Below are 6,000 nucleotides of genomic sequence, written 5' to 3'. Positions count from 1 at the left end.
ACAAAGTCAAATATGAAGGCGGCGTCAGGATTGCTGTGTAAACGTGTTACATGGGGCCTCACTGAGCCTACAGAGAGAGGGTATGTTTGCTTCATGAGAGGATGACAATTGATCTAATCTCTAAAGGAGGAATAGAAGTGAAATATCTGAGAGAGAGTGGTCCTGGAGCCTTTTAGGAAGGCTCTTACATATGAAGAAATGAAAGGATCTGATATGACCAGAAAAATTTTAGTTTTCTAATGTTTGTGTGCCCTGAATTATAACCAACATATAGAATTCTCTCTTCATTTTAAATAATTATGTAATGATATCGAGCCATGTAATTCTGATTCAACATTTTTCCTCAAGGGATGGCTTAAAAATAGAGAATAGGGCTTCCCTCGTGGCGCAGTGGTTGAGAGTCCGCCTGCCAATGCAGGGGACATGGGTTCGTGCCCTGGTCCGGGAAGATCCCACATGCCGCGGAGCAGCTGGGCCTGTGAGCCATGGCCACTGAGCCTGCGCGTCCAGAGCCTGTGTTCCACAACGGGAGAGGCCACAACAGTGAGAGGCACGCGTACCGCAAAAAAAAAAAAAAAAAAAAAAAAAAGAAAATAAAAATGACTGCTGTAAAATATTAATTTCTGGTAGAATATATATATGTGTGTATATTTATATATATAAAATAGTAGACTGTGTATAATGGTATAATACATATAATAATATTCTAGCAAAGTCTTAAATAGTGTTTTTACACATGATAAGCAGTCATGAAATAATGATTAGCTAATGCTTTCAACATATATTTATTGAAAACCTGGTTAAGTATAATATATACAAACACCTTGCTGAATGCTACTGTAAGCTTCTTATCCTCTATTTGACCAAAGAATGGTCAAGGCATGTTTTGAAGCAATTCTTCTTGCCACGAGAAAGGCATTACCATATGTGTTTGATGTCCTTACAAACTCTAGATTTATGCTGTCTTTTTTGCCTTAGCCTCAGGCAGGGCAGGACAAATGCATTCTTGCAGTGGTATAGTGATGAAAATGTTCCTTATCTGTGTTGTCCCTAATGGCAGTCATGAGCTACATGTGGCTATTGGGCACTTGGAATGTGGTTAGTGCAACTGAGAATTGAATCTTAATTTATTTAATTTTAATTAATTTTAATTTAAAAAGCTACATGTGGCTAGTAGCAACTGTACTGAAGTGACACTTCAGAGGGATTCAGGAAAAGACTTTGAGTTCCCACAGCAATACTTTTGATACATTTGACATGAACTTGATATTTCTCGTATCTGGTGGCCTGGATATAATTGAAAGAGATGTTTTCTTAGTATGAGGGAGAACTTATCTTAAGGTAAAAAAAAGTAGGTGTGAACAGAAGCTCATTTTCCCAACTCACTTGGGGAATAACAGCTGAACTTGTTTATATCAAAAAATCTGCCAAAACATGTAGATAGAATTGCACAGAAAGTGATTTTTTTCAATGACCCAAAAGAGTCAAAGTAAACAGTTTTCTTTATGCTTACCATTTGAGTAACAGCCACTTACGAAGAGACAGAAACCATAAAAATAAACGAAGTAAAATTAATTTTATAATAAGCACCCAGAAAAATCTAGTGGTCATATAAAGAAGCAGATGGAAGATTAATATATGGTCAGCCAACTCATTTCTCTCCATCATATCCAATATTTAGAGTTTCTAAGAGACATCCGTTCTCTCTAAAATATTTATATTTGAATGTGAATGCCTGCAATTTAATATGTTCATTCAAAAGGTAGAAAAAGAGTGTATAAAGTGAAAAGTATATTTATCTTCCCTGTTTGTATGATAGCCATCTAGTACTACTGCTTAGAGATTGTGCTTACCGTCAGTTTTCTCTTTCTGCAAAATTTCAGAGATATTTAATTTACTTCTTCAACATATTTACTGAGTGTGTATTATATGCTAAGCATTGTTCTAAGTGCTGGTTTATTAAAGTGGAAATAAAAAACAATTTAAAATTTCTTAAACTGCATTCCAAGGGAAGAAAATAGTCAATAAGCAAAATAAATAAGAAAAACAGATGCTATTTTAAATAGTGATACGTGCTACAGATTTTTAAAAATAATTTTAAAAGAGGTGACCATGTTGAAGGAGGAAAGAGAATAAGAATTGCCTCAGCTTGGGAAGGAGTTTACATTTTAAATAAGATGAGCACAGAAGGATTTTCAGAGTTTTATTTTCATCAAAGACTTGAAGGAAATAAGGGAGCAAGACATGTTTAGGCAGAGAACTGCATGTGCAAAGATCTTAAGGTAAGAGCTTGTCCAACACCTTCCGAGAAAGCATCTTTACCATGTGGCTGGAGCAGGGATCAAAAGGCAGAGGCTTTTGTTTTGTTTTGTTTTTTTCTTTTTTTGCGGTACGCGTGCCTCTCACTGTTGTGGCCTCTCCCGTTGCGGAGCACAGGCTCCGGACGCACAGGCTCAGCGGCCATGGCCCCGGGGCCCAGCCGCTCCGCGGCATGTGGGATCTTCCTGGACCGGGGCACGAACCCGTGTGCCCTGCATCGGCAGGCGGACTCTCAACCACTGCGCCACCAGGGAAGCCCCAGAGGCTTTTTATGTCAAGTAATTAATACACCAGTCTACTGATAGCTGTTACTATTCTATGTTGTATATATGGTTTTTTTTTCCATCAAATTTTTTATGTCTCTATGTTTGGTAAATAGGGCTTCCATCTCTCTAGTACCACTCACATCTATTAACTACACATTAACTTCAAATAAAATAATTACATATTAGAGTATGATTATTTCTCTTATGGAATATGTTATGTAATGCTTACAAAAATAGCAAAGCTAGTTTCTGCTCCAATGTTCTTTTCAAAAGCAAGTTCATTTTGTAATATAAGATTCTGTCCTATATAAGACAGATTGTTTTGCGCTGAATACAGTTTCATAAAAACTTACCAAATTTTAATTTACTTGATCATAGTAACATTATTGGCCACTGTTATTTTTACAGAGAAAAAAGGCTTATGGAAGAGAACATTTCATTAGTTTGGTTTATTAATGGGGACATAAGAGTCTAGAGAGAGGTAAAATGATTTGCCCAGGACTCATATAAGTGATGATAGTTACAGCTAGCATTATTGTGTCCATACTATATGATAGCCATTGTCTAAATACTTTACAAGCACTATCTAATTTTAATCCTCCCAACAACTTTGAGAGGCAGCCATTATTACTATTTTACTAATGAGGAAACAGGGAAATAAGTAACTCCTGCAAAGTCACAGAGCAGGTAAATGGTACAGCTAAGATCCTATCTAGATGATTATACCTCAGAAAGAACTCACACTGATAATTGTTTGCTAACACTGCTAGAGTTCCATGGTCAGGAATGTCCTATTACAAACAAGAAGGGCAGAGAGGTATCCTGGGAAGAGAGTAAGCTTTCACTGTGATCAGATGTTGGATTGAATTTCGCTTCCATATAAGAACTGAATATTTTGGAGCAAGCTACATAACTTTCCATGTGTTTCCAGCTGTGAAAATTGAGGAACCAAATTATAGCTCCATATTTGGTTATTGGGACCTTGACTTTATCCAGTATGGGTAAAAGTTTGAAGCCTGATCAGGCATCCCAATTTTATTCTTATAGAGTAAATAAAAGAAGCTTTTCAGAGATGAACACCTTTATATGCCTAACAAGAACATAGATCATTATATTAAAAATAAGACTTAAAATTTTAAATGAAATTTTAGTACAATATCAATAGAAAACCCCAAGTATCTACTTATTTTAAGATTTAAAAAGTATATTGAATTTAATAAGGTGTTCGTTAATTTGTCCCATCTGCCTACTTTTCATTTCTTTCTTTTTACATACACTTGACATTTTAATTATGTTCAGTGAAGAAAGTTCATGTTATCAGTATGGATCATAGTGTATCTACATTGTAAATGACATTTAAAAAGTAACTATTTTGTTTGCACATGCGGACCTATAAACTCCAAGTTAGGTTCATAATAGTCACTCAGTATTTATATTACATATAATTTGGTATTTTTTTCAAATTTACAATAAATTTACTTTTATAGGGTAAAATAGCTTTGAATAGGCTATTAATCTGAAGTCATGACTGATTTTGATTGCTTCTACCAAGAAGCAAAGTTCCTGTTACCTTGATTGCTGTATTTTGCCAAACATCTTTTTTTAACCCATTCTTTTATATATGAAAATGATATGATTTACCCACTGTGAGTAGAAACACTTCAAGTTATTTTTTACATTTTTAGTAGTGAATTTACAATTAGCATCCAACCTCCCACACTGAGACCCCTGGTGATCAATTGAATGCATTTACTGGATCACCAGCTGAGATTACAAGGTGTAATCTGTGGCTAGGGATCGGAGAATACTCCGTGTAAATTTAATTTACCCTTGTGAGGATCAAAAGCTCATTAATACTCCATTCTTTCCAACTGAGCTAAAAGCTTGAAGCAATTAGTATTTGAAAAAGTATTTTCTTTCTTTATTTTTTCAGTTTGTAACCTGCGTTGGTTCCATTTTAAGTACTGATAGGATGTATTTTAAAATCATGGACTGTATCTTAGGTCTTGTTGTTGTTGTTTTGGATTACTATTCCCTAACAGTTTTTATTCCCTAACAATTTGTATAGCAACTTAAACAACAACAACAAAAAGTTAGCATCTAGGTGTTCATTTCATCTGCTTTCCAAATGAAGTGACCAATCACTTTCAAGAGATCTAGATAATTCCTGCAAGGAAAAAGAAGTGAGAAAACACTTTTAATCATTAACACAAGAGACTTTGCTACTTTTCAGTGGTGAAGACACTGTGTACTAGCCTCTTTAGCCTGAAGACAGTTTATTAGTTACACAGATTTGTTGGAAATAGGGCTTCGGGCAATGTTTAGCATGACTAGTGAATGAATAAGCACAGTTTTTGTATACTTCGTCTAAGATATTACCTTATTCTTATCAATTATTATATGCAAGTAAGTCTGTGTGATTATACAGCTTCTTTTATATCCACATGTTATTCATAAAGAAAATATTTATGAAGAGAAAGAGATGATAAGTGTTGGCGGAAAACAACCAAAGATTTTTGTTTTAAGACTCGACATAATTTGAAATTATGATATATGACTGAGTCTCTTCATTATAATAGCATGTTGACAAATGATACTGTGAATGGATAATCTGTAATAATACAAACCAGAGATTAGGGAGAATTTCATATAATAAGTTAGAATCATTCTTTCACTAGCATCCCTTCTTGGTACTACATCTAGTGCTTAGAGGGGTGTATTAACTCTTTTGGTCCATTAATGCAACTGTGAGGACTTTCAAGTGATATTGAAAAATACAATAAATAAAATTACAGTGGCATTAAGGGAGAATGTCTCTGCAAATCCCTTAGTAATACACTTTTAACACTAGTAAAACTGGAATTGAAAAAGAGATTAACTTGTAATTAAGGCTATTAGAGAGTAAAACTTTTTGACTGCTTTTGATATTCCTTTTCTTTTGTGGTGGAGAATTGTAAAACATGTCTTAGGAAAATAACATACAAACTTTTTCTTTTGTAACTTTTTATTTTATTTTGGAGTATAAATTGATTAACAATGTTCTGTTAGTTTCAGGTGTCCAGCAAAGTGATTCAGTTATGCATATACATGTATCTGTTCTTTTTCAAATTCTTTTCCCATTTAGGTTGTTACCTAATATTGAGCAGAGTTCCCTGTGCTATACAGTAGGTCCTTGTTGGTTACCCATTTTAAATATAGCAGTGTGTATATAACATGACCTTTTGTCATCAATTCTTGTTTCAGTGAGAATTTACTTTTTTCCAGCTTTACTGAGATACAGTTGACAAAAAATTATATTATTTGAAGTCTGTAACATAATGATTTTATATATTATATATTGTGAAGGGATCCCCCCCATGGAGTAAACACTACCATACCTCATGTGTTTACCTTTTTTTTTTAAATGAGAACATTT

The sequence above is a fragment of the Tursiops truncatus genome, chromosome 5 (assembly GCF_011762595.2).
Source record: "Tursiops truncatus isolate mTurTru1 chromosome 5, mTurTru1.mat.Y, whole genome shotgun sequence".
NCBI classification, from domain to species: domain Eukaryota; kingdom Metazoa; phylum Chordata; class Mammalia; order Artiodactyla; family Delphinidae; genus Tursiops; species Tursiops truncatus.
The sequence above is the reverse complement of the archived record's forward strand: the minus strand, read 5'-3'. Positions refer to the sequence as shown.